Source organism: Phyllobates terribilis, unplaced genomic scaffold (genome assembly GCF_046119375.1).
Source record: "Phyllobates terribilis strain yellow unplaced genomic scaffold, ASM4611937v1 Scaffold_30__1_contigs__length_15301838, whole genome shotgun sequence".
NCBI lineage: Eukaryota > Metazoa > Chordata > Amphibia > Anura > Dendrobatidae > Phyllobates > Phyllobates terribilis.
This window is the reverse complement of record NW_027362790.1, coordinates 10,284,488-10,299,068: the sequence shown is the minus strand read 5'-3', so window position 1 is coordinate 10,299,068 and position 14,581 is coordinate 10,284,488. Positions and strand designations below refer to the sequence as shown.

General features: G+C 42.8%; 10 non-coding genes across 10 annotated transcripts; all 10 read left to right on the top strand.

Moving 5' to 3' along the window:
* Positions 1-2,457: 2,457 nt before the first annotated feature.
* Positions 2,458-2,641, top strand: LOC141179864 (U2 spliceosomal RNA). The gene has a single exon (XR_012255813.1). It is a non-coding gene; the product is annotated as a U2 spliceosomal RNA (small nuclear RNA).
* Positions 2,642-3,756: 1,115 nt separating this feature from the next.
* Positions 3,757-3,947, top strand: LOC141179415 (U2 spliceosomal RNA). The gene has a single exon (XR_012255432.1). It is a non-coding gene; the product is annotated as a U2 spliceosomal RNA (small nuclear RNA).
* Positions 3,948-5,062: 1,115 nt separating this feature from the next.
* On the top strand, positions 5,063-5,253 carry LOC141178834 (U2 spliceosomal RNA). Its single transcript, XR_012254905.1, has one exon. It is a non-coding gene; the product is annotated as a U2 spliceosomal RNA (small nuclear RNA).
* A 1,115-nt stretch (positions 5,254-6,368) lies between these two features.
* LOC141178833 (U2 spliceosomal RNA) lies at positions 6,369-6,559 on the top strand. The gene has a single exon (XR_012254904.1). It is a non-coding gene; the product is annotated as a U2 spliceosomal RNA (small nuclear RNA).
* A 1,115-nt stretch (positions 6,560-7,674) lies between these two features.
* On the top strand, positions 7,675-7,865 carry LOC141178831 (U2 spliceosomal RNA). The gene has a single exon (XR_012254902.1). It is a non-coding gene; the product is annotated as a U2 spliceosomal RNA (small nuclear RNA).
* Positions 7,866-8,980: 1,115 nt separating this feature from the next.
* On the top strand, positions 8,981-9,171 carry LOC141178830 (U2 spliceosomal RNA). The gene has a single exon (XR_012254901.1). It is a non-coding gene; the product is annotated as a U2 spliceosomal RNA (small nuclear RNA).
* A 1,115-nt stretch (positions 9,172-10,286) lies between these two features.
* LOC141178829 (U2 spliceosomal RNA) lies at positions 10,287-10,477 on the top strand. Its single transcript, XR_012254900.1, has one exon. It is a non-coding gene; the product is annotated as a U2 spliceosomal RNA (small nuclear RNA).
* A 1,115-nt stretch (positions 10,478-11,592) lies between these two features.
* LOC141178826 (U2 spliceosomal RNA) lies at positions 11,593-11,783 on the top strand. The gene has a single exon (XR_012254899.1). It is a non-coding gene; the product is annotated as a U2 spliceosomal RNA (small nuclear RNA).
* Positions 11,784-12,898: 1,115 nt separating this feature from the next.
* On the top strand, positions 12,899-13,089 carry LOC141178825 (U2 spliceosomal RNA). Its single transcript, XR_012254898.1, has one exon. It is a non-coding gene; the product is annotated as a U2 spliceosomal RNA (small nuclear RNA).
* Positions 13,090-14,204: 1,115 nt separating this feature from the next.
* On the top strand, positions 14,205-14,395 carry LOC141178824 (U2 spliceosomal RNA). The gene has a single exon (XR_012254897.1). It is a non-coding gene; the product is annotated as a U2 spliceosomal RNA (small nuclear RNA).
* Positions 14,396-14,581: the final 186 nt, after the last annotated feature.

Here is a 14,581-nt window from a genome sequence, read left to right as displayed (position 1 = left end):
TCGTGTGAAGGTGTTGGAGGAAGACGAGAAATGTACTAAATTCTTTTTTAAAAAAATCTGTGAGAAAAAGGCCTTTATGGGGGTTTTAGAGGGGGAAAGAAGTTTGGAGGGGAAAAAGATGAAAGTGAAAGAATTTTATGATAACCTGTTTTCAGCAAAAAATACAGATAGGTCTTTGAAGGAGCATTTTTTAGGAGGGTTGGATAAGTGTTTTACTAAGGAAAATAAATTATTATTATCAGAGGGTATTTCAAAAGAAGAAGTTTTTAATACAGTTAATACATTGCCAAACGGTAAGACACCAGGGTCGGATGGGCTACCCATTGAGTTTTATAAAATATTATGGGATATTGTGGGGAATGAATTTTATGAAATGTTTTTAAAAGTTGAGTCTTTATGTCGTGTCCCGGAGTCATGGTTGGAGGGGGTAATTGTTTTATTATACAAAAGAGGTGATAGAGAATTGCTAAAAAACTGGAGACCGATTACTCTTTTAAATACAGATTATAAAGTTTATGCGAAGCTGTTGGCAAATAGATTAAAGAAAGTGGTGAGTTCGGTGATAGATATAGACCAAACGTGTGCAGTTCCAACGCGGAAGATCAGTGACTCGTTGATTTTAATTAGAGACATAATATGGGATGTTTCCGATAGAAGACAGAAGATGGCGTTAATTACTCTGGATTTTGAAAAGGCTTATGATAGAGTCGCCCATGATTTTTTATTCGATGTTTTAAGGAGAATGGGTTGCCCGGATGATTTTAGTAAACGTATTAAATCCTTGTATCAAGCATGTTTTAGTAAAGTATCTGTAAATGGGTTTTTATCTGGAAGTGTAAAGATTAATTGTGGGGTGAAACAGGGATGCCCCTTATCCCCTATTCTTTTTATCTGTGCGATTGAGCCTCTTTTAACTGCTTTTAGGAAAGACAAAGTGATTAATGGTTTTTTTATTCCTGGGAGTTGGGGAGAGCAGGTTAAAGTGGTGGCTTTTATGGATGATGTGACTGTTTTTGTAAAAGATTTAAGAAGTATGAATAGGGTTTTAAGAACGGTTGAATGGTTTGGGGCGGCATCAGGTTTTAAGATCAATTTGGAGAAATCTGGTGTTTTAACGATGGGCGGTTTTATCTTAGAATCCGATTGTAAATTATTGAGAGTCTTTGAAGCAAAGATTTTAGGCATCTATTTTTCGGAAGAGTGTGGAAATGTAAAAAATTGGGAATCACTGTTGGAGAGGGTTAGGAAAAAGGTGTCTTTTTGGAATCTGAGAGAGCTAACGTTGGAAGGGAAGATTTTAATTATCAAGCAGGTTTTACTCCCAATGATTTTATATGTTGCAACCATTTTTATTCCACCTGTCAATGCGATGAAAAAAATTATTAAAGTATGTTTTAATTTTTTATGGAGATCAAAAATGGAAAGGGTTAAGCGCGAAGAATTGTATAAGCCAAAAAAGAAAGGTGGTAAAGGTTATCCTGATATCAAAGCCTTTTTATATGCAAAGTATATGGCAAACTGCATAAATATTTTATTAGGGTCAGAATCGAAGCTTAAAGCCTTTTCTATTTATAATTTGGGTTTCTATATAAGAAAATATAAGTGGGTGGACATGAGATTGAATAGACCTTATAGATTTTTACCCCCAAGTAACTATGTTGTGCTGGAAAAGATTTTGAGAGATTATGATCTAAAAGGTTTTGATCTTAAGGTACTGAGGTGTCATAAAAAGATATTACAAGTCTTGGAAGGAAGGTTAAACACTAGTCCAGTGGAGCACTTTATGCCAAAGATAGTGGACAGGATTTGGCTGAATGTAAACTATGTGTTCTTATCAAATGAACATAAAGATTTGTTATGGTGTATAATAAAGGATTGCTTACCGACACGAGAATTTCAGCATAGACGTGGTCTTGTTCGTTTTGAAAAATGTCCAAGACAGAGATGTGGAGGTAGTGAGACTCCTATGCACGTATTCTGGAATTGCGAGTTTGCACAAAAAGTCTGGAGGAAAATGTGCAATCTGATTAAAGCTGTGAGTAATGTTAATTTTTTAGATTTTAACAGGGTGTTCTATGGGATGGGTGTAAAGGAAGAAGATTTTAAGGTGGTGTGGGTGATTATAACATGTGTAAAGATGGCAATTTGGAAGGTGAGAAACATTTTGATTTTTAAACATAATGAAGTGTCTGTTGAACAGTGTATTAAGTTGTGTCTAAGTTATTTATTTATGTATTTTTGGAAGGACAAAATGGTTTTGGGCATAAGAAAAGCAGATGTATTGTGGAAGCAAAATGAATGGAATATACTTACTGTGTAGCCTTTGTTGTCATTGAAAATCTTTTTCTGGAAAAATACAAATATTAATTACAGGAAAAAAAAAAAAAAAAGTTAAAAAGAAAGTTAAGAAAAAGGAAAGAAGGAAATATATATGTATATATATATATATATATATATATATATATATAAAAAAAAAAAAAAAAAAAAATCTGTTCTTATCAGTTTAATATCTGATACGTCCCCTATCTGGGGACCATATATTAAATGGATTTTTAGAACAGGGAGATGGAAAAAGAGCTTGCTCTGTCCACTCCACGCATTGACCTGGTATTGCAGTATCTCCAGGACCGGTGCACCCCTTCTTTAATGCAGTTTCTAAAATCAGAAAGAATTGAATTCAATGTTTTTTGTTCATTTTGCTTGTTTGTCGGATTTTGGGATGGACTCTTTGGCTTTGCTTTTCTTCTCCTCATTGGATTTTTCATGTTCAAAGTTGCAGAAGCCAGATTACAAGCTCATTTTGGTTCAACTTCAGCAACTGTGCATTGCATTGCCATGTAATGTGATGCAATGCTATCTTTCTAGCTCTCCCTTTTTACTTCCTTTTGGATAAACAGACATATTAGGCAAGCATTTTGGAGCTTTCACCTAAATAACTACAGGTGGTGAGATAAGCTGCACAATATAATTGACCTTTCAGTATATTGTTGCACACACACCATCTATTTAGCAAATGCCCTTGTTATCAACAGCAGCCTTTTAAACTCACCTGAGCTAACAGGTATGTGCGCTGGTTACTCTGCTGCGCTTAAAATTTCTTTTTTGGTTTGCTACAATGCCTTTTCTGAAACGTTGTCTCCTTCTGCTGGAACACTGACTTCTTTCATTTAATGCCTGCAGACTATAAAAGAGAACCCAACCCAAAAAGTTTGGTTGATTAGTCTGTGGCATTCTGTTAAACTGTTGCTTATGGCGGTCTCTGTGAGCTTCTCAGCGACATTCAGCCAGCCAGGTATCCTGCCTGCAGTAGATGGAATGTGGCAATGGAACGCTGGCTGCGCGTGTCATAATAGGCTCTGAGCCTTTATATACCTGTGCACAGCAGCAGCCACCTTCAGTCTGCTGCTGGACAGCCAGCAGCAGCAGCAGCAGGAGAGGTATGTAATCAGGAGCCCTCCTGCTAAGGGTAGACAGCTGCTCGTTCCACCCCACCCCCCGCCTTAATTGGTTCTCCTCCCTTCCAACGGTGTTGAGGCGGGTGGGAACAGCAGGGGGTGAAGGTGCTGTGTTTAAAGAGGTGGAGTTATGCAGATCTAAAACGCGTGGATTGCAGCAGCAGCAAGCCGAAAAGTGCAGGCATGTAAGGGATCTAGAGGTTGACAACATGTCTTCTTAACGGGAGTCCAGGAGCTCATCTCCACAAATGGACTTTTCAGGATCCTTGGGTGGCTCCGTAGTTTGAAACCAATTCTGGTTATCGCTTCTCGGCCTTTTGGCTAAGATCAAGTGTAGTATCTGTTCTTATCAGTTTAATATCTGATACGTCCCCTATCTGGGGACCATATATTAAATGGATTTTTAGAACAGGGAGATGGAAAAAGAGCTTGCTCTGTCCACTCCACGCATTGACCTGGTATTGCAGTTTCTCCAGGACCGGTGCACCCCTTCTTTAATGCAGTTTCTAAAATCAGAAAGAATTGAATTCAATGTTTTTTGTTCATTTTGCTTGTTTGTCGGATTTTGGGATGGACTCTTTGGCTTTGCTTTTCTTCTCCTCATTGGATTTTTCATGTTCAAAGTTGCAGAAGCCAGATTACAAGCTCATTTTGGTTCAACTTCAGCAACTGTGCATTGCATTGCCATGTAATGTGATGCAATGCTATCTTTCTAGCTCTCCCTTTTTACTTCCTTTTGGATAAACAGACATATTAGGCAAGCATTTTGGAGCTTTCACCTAAATAACTACAGGTGGTGAGATAAGCTGCACAATATAATTGACCTTTCAGTATATTGTTGCACACACACCATCTATTTAGCAAATGCCCTTGTTATCAACAGCAGCCTTTTAAACTCACCTGAGCTAACAGGTATGTGCGCTGGTTACTCTGCTGCGCTTAAAATTTCTTTTTTGGTTTGCTACAATGCCTTTTCTGAAACGTTGTCTCCTTCTGCTGGAACACTGACTTCTTTCATTTAATGCCTGCAGACTATAAAAGAGAACCCAACCCAAAAAGTTTGGTTGATTAGTCTGTGGCATTCTGTTAAACTGTTGCTTATGGCGGTCTCTGTGAGCTTCTCAGCGACATTCAGCCAGCCAGGTATCCTGCCTGCAGTAGATGGAATGTGGCAATGGAACGCTGGCTGCGCGTGTCATAATAGGCTCTGAGCCTTTATATACCTGTGCACAGCAGCAGCCACCTTCAGTCTGCTGCTGGACAGCCAGCAGCAGCAGCAGCAGGAGAGGTATGTAATCAGGAGCCCTCCTGCTAAGGGTAGACAGCTGCTCGTTCCACCCCACCCCCCGCCTTAATTGGTTCTCCTCCCTTCCAACGGTGTTGAGGCGGGTGGGAACAGCAGGGGGTGAAGGTGCTGTGTTTAAAGAGGTGGAGTTATGCAGATCTAAAACGCGTGGATTGCAGCAGCAGCAAGCCGAAAAGTGCAGGCATGTAAGGGATCTAGAGGTTGACAACATGTCTTCTTAACGGGAGTCCAGGAGCTCATCTCCACAAATGGACTTTTCAGGATCCTTGGGTGGCTCCGTAGTTTGAAACCAATTCTGGTTATCGCTTCTCGGCCTTTTGGCTAAGATCAAGTGTAGTATCTGTTCTTATCAGTTTAATATCTGATACGTCCCCTATCTGGGGACCATATATTAAATGGATTTTTAGAACAGGGAGATGGAAAAAGAGCTTGCTCTGTCCACTCCACGCATTGACCTGGTATTGCAGTATCTCCAGGACCGGTGCACCCCTTCTTTAATGCAGTTTCTAAAATCAGAAAGAATTGAATTCAATGTTTTTTGTTCATTTTGCTTGTTTGTCGGATTTTGGGATGGACTCTTTGGCTTTGCTTTTCTTCTCCTCATTGGATTTTTCATGTTCAAAGTTGCAGAAGCCAGATTACAAGCTCATTTTGGTTCAACTTCAGCAACTGTGCATTGCATTGCCATGTAATGTGATGCAATGCTATCTTTCTAGCTCTCCCTTTTTACTTCCTTTTGGATAAACAGACATATTAGGCAAGCATTTTGGAGCTTTCACCTAAATAACTACAGGTGGTGAGATAAGCTGCACAATATAATTGACCTTTCAGTATATTGTTGCACACACACCATCTATTTAGCAAATGCCCTTGTTATCAACAGCAGCCTTTTAAACTCACCTGAGCTAACAGGTATGTGCGCTGGTTACTCTGCTGCGCTTAAAATTTCTTTTTTGGTTTGCTACAATGCCTTTTCTGAAACGTTGTCTCCTTCTGCTGGAACACTGACTTCTTTCATTTAATGCCTGCAGACTATAAAAAAGAACCCAACCCAAAAAGTTTGGTTGATTAGTCTGTGGCATTCTGTTAAACTGTTGCTTATGGCGGTCTCTGTGAGCTTCTCAGCGACATTCAGCCAGCCAGGTATCCTGCCTGCAGTAGATGGAATGTGGCAATGGAACGCTGGCTGCGCGTGTCATAATAGGCTCTGAGCCTTTATATACCTGTGCACAGCAGCAGCCACCTTCAGTCTGCTGCTGGACAGCCAGCAGCAGCAGCAGCAGGAGAGGTATGTAATCAGGAGCCCTCCTGCTAAGGGTAGACAGCTGCTCGTTCCACCCCACCCCCCGCCTTAATTGGTTCTCCTCCCTTCCAACGGTGTTGAGGCGGGTGGGAACAGCAGGGGGTGAAGGTGCTGTGTTTAAAGAGGTGGAGTTATGCAGATCTAAAACGCGTGGATTGCAGCAGCAGCAAGCCGAAAAGTGCAGGCATGTAAGGGATCTAGAGGTTGACAACATGTCTTCTTAACGGGAGTCCAGGAGCTCATCTCCACAAATGGACTTTTCAGGATCCTTGGGTGGCTCCGTAGTTTGAAACCAATTCTGGTTATCGCTTCTCGGCCTTTTGGCTAAGATCAAGTGTAGTATCTGTTCTTATCAGTTTAATATCTGATACGTCCCCTATCTGGGGACCATATATTAAATGGATTTTTAGAACAGGGAGATGGAAAAAGAGCTTGCTCTGTCCACTCCACGCATTGACCTGGTATTGCAGTATCTCCAGGACCGGTGCACCCCTTCTTTAATGCAGTTTCTAAAATCAGAAAGAATTGAATTCAATGTTTTTTGTTCATTTTGCTTGTTTGTCGGATTTTGGGATGGACTCTTTGGCTTTGCTTTTCTTCTCCTCATTGGATTTTTCATGTTCAAAGTTGCAGAAGCCAGATTACAAGCTCATTTTGGTTCAACTTCAGCAACTGTGCATTGCATTGCCATGTAATGTGATGCAATGCTATCTTTCTAGCTCTCCCTTTTTACTTCCTTTTGGATAAACAGACATATTAGGCAAGCATTTTGGAGCTTTCACCTAAATAACTACAGGTGGTGAGATAAGCTGCACAATATAATTGACCTTTCAGTATATTGTTGCACACACACCATCTATTTAGCAAATGCCCTTGTTATCAACAGCAGCCTTTTAAACTCACCTGAGCTAACAGGTATGTGCGCTGGTTACTCTGCTGCGCTTAAAATTTCTTTTTTGGTTTGCTACAATGCCTTTTCTGAAACGTTGTCTCCTTCTGCTGGAACACTGACTTCTTTCATTTAATGCCTGCAGACTATAAAAGAGAACCCAACCCAAAAAGTTTGGTTGATTAGTCTGTGGCATTCTGTTAAACTGTTGCTTATGGCGGTCTCTGTGAGCTTCTCAGCGACATTCAGCCAGCCAGGTATCCTGCCTGCAGTAGATGGAATGTGGCAATGGAACGCTGGCTGCGCGTGTCATAATAGGCTCTGAGCCTTTATATACCTGTGCACAGCAGCAGCCACCTTCAGTCTGCTGCTGGACAGCCAGCAGCAGCAGCAGCAGGAGAGGTATGTAATCAGGAGCCCTCCTGCTAAGGGTAGACAGCTGCTCGTTCCACCCCACCCCCCGCCTTAATTGGTTCTCCTCCCTTCCAACGGTGTTGAGGCGGGTGGGAACAGCAGGGGGTGAAGGTGCTGTGTTTAAAGAGGTGGAGTTATGCAGATCTAAAACGCGTGGATTGCAGCAGCAGCAAGCCGAAAAGTGCAGGCATGTAAGGGATCTAGAGGTTGACAACATGTCTTCTTAACGGGAGTCCAGGAGCTCATCTCCACAAATGGACTTTTCAGGATCCTTGGGTGGCTCCGTAGTTTGAAACCAATTCTGGTTATCGCTTCTCGGCCTTTTGGCTAAGATCAAGTGTAGTATCTGTTCTTATCAGTTTAATATCTGATACGTCCCCTATCTGGGGACCATATATTAAATGGATTTTTAGAACAGGGAGATGGAAAAAGAGCTTGCTCTGTCCACTCCACGCATTGACCTGGTATTGCAGTATCTCCAGGACCGGTGCACCCCTTCTTTAATGCAGTTTCTAAAATCAGAAAGAATTGAATTCAATGTTTTTTGTTCATTTTGCTTGTTTGTCGGATTTTGGGATGGACTCTTTGGCTTTGCTTTTCTTCTCCTCATTGGATTTTTCATGTTCAAAGTTGCAGAAGCCAGATTACAAGCTCATTTTGGTTCAACTTCAGCAACTGTGCATTGCATTGCCATGTAATGTGATGCAATGCTATCTTTCTAGCTCTCCCTTTTTACTTCCTTTTGGATAAACAGACATATTAGGCAAGCATTTTGGAGCTTTCACCTAAATAACTACAGGTGGTGAGATAAGCTGCACAATATAATTGACCTTTCAGTATATTGTTGCACACACACCATCTATTTAGCAAATGCCCTTGTTATCAACAGCAGCCTTTTAAACTCACCTGAGCTAACAGGTATGTGCGCTGGTTACTCTGCTGCGCTTAAAATTTCTTTTTTGGTTTGCTACAATGCCTTTTCTGAAACGTTGTCTCCTACTGCTGGAACACTGACTTCTTTCATTTAATGCCTGCAGACTATAAAAGAGAACCCAACCCAAAAAGTTTGGTTGATTAGTCTGTGGCATTCTGTTAAACTGTTGCTTATGGCGGTCTCTGTGAGCTTCTCAGCGACATTCAGCCAGCCAGGTATCCTGCCTGCAGTAGATGGAATGTGGCAATGGAACGCTGGCTGCGCGTGTCATAATAGGCTCTGAGCCTTTATATACCTGTGCACAGCAGCAGCCACCTTCAGTCTGCTGCTGGACAGCCAGCAGCAGCAGCAGCAGGAGAGGTATGTAATCAGGAGCCCTCCTGCTAAGGGTAGACAGCTGCTCGTTCCACCCCACCCCCCGCCTTAATTGGTTCTCCTCCCTTCCAACGGTGTTGAGGCGGGTGGGAACAGCAGGGGGTGAAGGTGCTGTGTTTAAAGAGGTGGAGTTATGCAGATCTAAAACGCGTGGATTGCAGCAGCAGCAAGCCGAAAAGTGCAGGCATGTAAGGGATCTAGAGGTTGACAACATGTCTTCTTAACGGGAGTCCAGGAGCTCATCTCCACAAATGGACTTTTCAGGATCCTTGGGTGGCTCCGTAGTTTGAAACCAATTCTGGTTATCGCTTCTCGGCCTTTTGGCTAAGATCAAGTGTAGTATCTGTTCTTATCAGTTTAATATCTGATACGTCCCCTATCTGGGGACCATATATTAAATGGATTTTTAGAACAGGGAGATGGAAAAAGAGCTTGCTCTGTCCACTCCACGCATTGACCTGGTATTGCAGTATCTCCAGGACCGGTGCACCCCTTCTTTAATGCAGTTTCTAAAATCAGAAAGAATTGAATTCAATGTTTTTTGTTCATTTTGCTTGTTTGTCGGATTTTGGGATGGACTCTTTGGCTTTGCTTTTCTTCTCCTCATTGGATTTTTCATGTTCAAAGTTGCAGAAGCCAGATTACAAGCTCATTTTGGTTCAACTTCAGCAACTGTGCATTGCATTGCCATGTAATGTGATGCAATGCTATCTTTCTAGCTCTCCCTTTTTACTTCCTTTTGGATAAACAGACATATTAGGCAAGCATTTTGGAGCTTTCACCTAAATAACTACAGGTGGTGAGATAAGCTGCACAATATAATTGACCTTTCAGTATATTGTTGCACACACACCATCTATTTAGCAAATGCCCTTGTTATCAACAGCAGCCTTTTAAACTCACCTGAGCTAACAGGTATGTGCGCTGGTTACTCTGCTGCGCTTAAAATTTCTTTTTTGGTTTGCTACAATGCCTTTTCTGAAACGTTGTCTCCTTCTGCTGGAACACTGACTTCTTTCATTTAATGCCTGCAGACTATAAAAGAGAACCCAACCCAAAAAGTTTGGTTGATTAGTCTGTGGCATTCTGTTAAACTGTTGCTTATGGCGGTCTCTGTGAGCTTCTCAGTGACATTCAGCCAGCCAGGTATCCTGCCTGCAGTAGATGGAATGTGGCAATGGAACGCTGGCTGCGCGTGTCATAATAGGCTCTGAGCCTTTATATACCTGTGCACAGCAGCAGCCACCTTCAGTCTGCTGCTGGACAGCCAGCAGCAGCAGCAGCAGGAGAGGTATGTAATCAGGAGCCCTCCTGCTAAGGGTAGACAGCTGCTCGTTCCACCCCACCCCCCGCCTTAATTGGTTCTCCTCCCTTCCAACGGTGTTGAGGCGGGTGGGAACAGCAGGGGGTGAAGGTGCTGTGTTTAAAGAGGTGGAGTTATGCAGATCTAAAACGCGTGGATTGCAGCAGCAGCAAGCCGAAAAGTGCAGGCATGTAAGGGATCTAGAGGTTGACAACATGTCTTCTTAACGGGAGTCCAGGAGCTCATCTCCACAAATGGACTTTTCAGGATCCTTGGGTGGCTGCGTAGTTTGAAACCAATTCTGGTTATCGCTTCTCGGCCTTTTGGCTAAGATCAAGTGTAGTATCTGTTCTTATCAGTTTAATATCTGATACGTCCCCTATCTGGGGACCATATATTAAATGGATTTTTAGAACAGGGAGATGGAAAAAGAGCTTGCTCTGTCCACTCCACGCATTGACCTGGTATTGCAGTATCTCCAGGACCGGTGCACCCCTTCTTTAATGCAGTTTCTAAAATCAGAAAGAATTGAATTCAATGTTTTTTGTTAATTTTGCTTGTTTGTCGGATTTTGGGATGGACTCTTTGGCTTTGCTTTTCTTCTCCTCATTGGATTTTTCATGTTCAAAGTTGCAGAAGCCAGATTACAAGCTCATTTTGGTTCAACTTCAGCAACTGTGCATTGCATTGCCATGTAATGTGATGCAATGCTATCTTTCTAGCTCTCCCTTTTTACTTCCTTTTGGATAAACAGACATATTAGGCAAGCATTTTGGAGCTTTCACCTAAATAACTACAGGTGGTGAGATAAGCTGCACAATATAATTGACCTTTCAGTATATTGTTGCACACACACCATCTATTTAGCAAATGCCCTTGTTATCAACAGCAGCCTTTTAAACTCACCTGAGCTAACAGGTATGTGCGCTGGTTACTCTGCTGCGCTTAAAATTTCTTTTTTGGTTTGCTACAATGCCTTTTCTGAAACGTTGTCTCCTTCTGCTGGAACACTGACTTCTTTCATTTAATGCCTGCAGACTATAAAAGAGAACCCAACCCAAAAAGTTTGGTTGATTAGTCTGTGGCATTCTGTTAAACTGTTGCTTATGGCGGTCTCTGTGAGCTTCTCAGCGACATTCAGCCAGCCAGGTATCCTGCCTGCAGTAGATGGAATGTGGCAATGGAACGCTGGCTGCGCGTGTCATAATAGGCTCTGAGCCTTTATATACCTGTGCACAGCAGCAGCCACCTTCAGTCTGCTGCTGGACAGCCAGCAGCAGCAGCAGCAGGAGAGGTATGTAATCAGGAGCCCTCCTGCTAAGGGTAGACAGCTGCTCGTTCCACCCCACCCCCCGCCTTAATTGGTTCTCCTCCCTTCCAACGGTGTTGAGGCGGGTGGGAACAGCAGGGGGTGAAGGTGCTGTGTTTAAAGAGGTGGAGTTATGCAGATCTAAAACGCGTGGATTGCAGCAGCAGCAAGCCGAAAAGTGCAGGCATGTAAGGGATCTAGAGGTTGACAACATGTCTTCTTAACGGGAGTCCAGGAGCTCATCTCCACAAATGGACTTTTCAGGATCCTTGGGTGGCTCCGTAGTTTGAAACCAATTCTGGTTATCGCTTCTCGGCCTTTTGGCTAAGATCAAGTGTAGTATCTGTTCTTATCAGTTTAATATCTGATACGTCCCCTATCTGGGGACCATATATTAAATGGATTTTTAGAACAGGGAGATGGAAAAAGAGCTTGCTCTGTCCACTCCACGCATTGACCTGGTATTGCAGTATCTCCAGGACCGGTGCACCCCTTCTTTAATGCAGTTTCTAAAATCAGAAAGAATTGAATTCAATGTTTTTTGTTCATTTTGCTTGTTTGTCGGATTTTGGGATGGACTCTTTGGCTTTGCTTTTCTTCTCCTCATTGGATTTTTCATGTTCAAAGTTGCAGAAGCCAGATTACAAGCTCATTTTGGTTCAACTTCAGCAACTGTGCATTGCATTGCCATGTAATGTGATGCAATGCTATCTTTCTAGCTCTCCCTTTTTACTTCCTTTTGGATAAACAGACATATTAGGCAAGCATTTTGGAGCTTTCACCTAAATAACTACAGGTGGTGAGATAAGCTGCACAATATAATTGACCTTTCAGTATATTGTTGCACACACACCATCTATTTAGCAAATGCCCTTGTTATCAACAGCAGCCTTTTAAACTCACCTGAGCTAACAGGTATGTGCGCTGGTTACTCTGCTGCGCTTAAAATTTCTTTTTTGGTTTGCTACAATGCCTTTTCTGAAACGTTGTCTCCTTCTGCTGGAACACTGACTTCTTTCATTTAATGCCTGCAGACTATAAAAGAGAACCCAACCCAAAAAGTTTGGTTGATTAGTCTGTGGCATTCTGTTAAACTGTTGCTTATGGCGGTCTCTGTGAGCTTCTCAGCGACATTCAGCCAGCCAGGTATCCTGCCTGCAGTAGATGGAATGTGGCAATGGAACGCTGGCTGCGCGTGTCATAATAGGCTCTGAGCCTTTATATACCTGTGCACAGCAGCAGCCACCTTCAGTCTGCTGCTGGACAGCCAGCAGCAGCAGCAGCAGGAGAGGTATGTAATCAGGAGCCCTCCTGCTAAGGGTAGACAGCTGCTCGTTCCACCCCACCCCCCGCCTTAATTGGTTCTCCTCCCTTCCAACGGTGTTGAGGCGGGTGGGAACAGCAGGGGGTGAAGGTGCTGTGTTTAAAGAGGTGGAGTTATGCAGATCTAAAACGCGTGGATTGCAGCAGCAGCAAGCCGAAAAGTGCAGGCATGTAAGGGATCTAGAGGTTGACAACATGTCTTCTTAACGGGAGTCCAGGAGCTCATCTCCACAAATGGACTTTTCAGGATCCTTGGGTGGCTCCGTAGTTTGAAACCAATTCTGGTTATCGCTTCTCGGCCTTTTGGCTAAGATCAAGTGTAGTATCTGTTCTTATCAGTTTAATATCTGATACGTCCCCTATCTGGGGACCATATATTAAATGGATTTTTAGAACAGGGAGATGGAAAAAGAGCTTGCTCTGTCCACTCCACGCATTGACCTGGTATTGCAGTATCTCCAGGACCGGTGCACCCCTTCTTTAATGCAGTTTCTAAAATCAGAAAGAATTGAATTCAATGTTTTTTGTTCATTTTGCTTGTTTGTCGGATTTTGGGATGGACTCTTTGGCTTTGCTTTTCTTCTCCTCATTGGATTTTTCATGTTCAAAGTTGCAGAAGCCAGATTACAAGCTCATTTTGGTTCAACTTCAGCAACTGTGCATTGCATTGCCATGTAATGTGATGCAATGCTATCTTTCTAGCTCTCCCTTTTTACTTCCTTTTGGATAAACAGACATATTAGGCAAGCATTTTGGAGCTTTCACCTAAATAACTACAGGTGGTGAGATAAGCTGCACAATATAATTGACCTTTCAGTATATTGTTGCACACACACCATCTATTTAGCAAATGCCCTTGTTATCAACAGCAGCCTTTTAAACTCACCTGAGCTAACAGGTATGTGCGCTGGTTACTCTGCTGCGCTTAAAATTTCTTTTTTGGTTTGCTACAATGCCTTTTCTGAAACGTTGTCTCCTTCTGCTGGAACACTGACTTCTTTCATTTAATGCCTGCAGACTATAAAAGAGAACCCAACCCAAAAAGTTTGGTTGATTAGTCTGTGGCATTCTGTTAAACTGTTGCTTATGGCGGTCTCTGTGAGCTTCTCAGCGACATTCAGCCAGCCAGGTATCCTGCCTGCAGTAGATGGAATGTGGCAATGGAACGCTGGCTGCGCGTGTCATAATAGGCTCTGAGCCTTTATATACCTGTGCACAGCAGCAGCCACCTTCAGTCTGCTGCTGGACAGCCAGCAGCAGCAGCAGCAGGAGAGGTATGTAATCAGGAGCCCTCCTGCTAAGGGTAGACAGCTGCTCGTTCCACCCCACCCCCCGCCTTAATTGGTTCTCCTCCATTCCAACGGTGTTGAGGCGGGTGGGAACAGCAGGGGGTGAAGGTGCTGTGTTTAAAGAGGTGGAGTTATGCAGATCTAAAACGCGTGGATTGCAGCAGCAGCAAGCCGAAAAGTGCAGGCATGTAAGGGATCTAGAGGTTGACAACATGTCTTCTTAACGGGAGTCCAGGAGCTCATCTCCACAAATGGACTTTTCAGGATCCTTGGGTGGCTCCGTAGTTTGAAACCAATTCTGGTTATCGCTTCTCGGCCTTTTGGCTAAGATCAAGTGTAGTATCTGTTCTTATCAGTTTAATATCTGATACGTCCCCTATCTGGGGACCATATATTAAATGGATTTTTAGAACAGGGAGATGGAAAAAGAGCTTGCTCTGTCCACTCCACGCATTGACCTGGTATTGCAGTATCTCCAGGACCGGTGCACCCCTTCTTTAATGCAGTTTCTAAAATCAGAAAGAATTGAATTCAATGTTTTTTGTTCATTTTGCTTGTTTGTCGGATTTTGGGATGGACTCTTTGGCTTTGCTTTTCTTCTCCTCATTGGATTTTTCATGTTCAAAGTTGCAGAAGCCAGATTACAAGCTCATTTTGGTTCAACTTCAGCAACTGTGCATT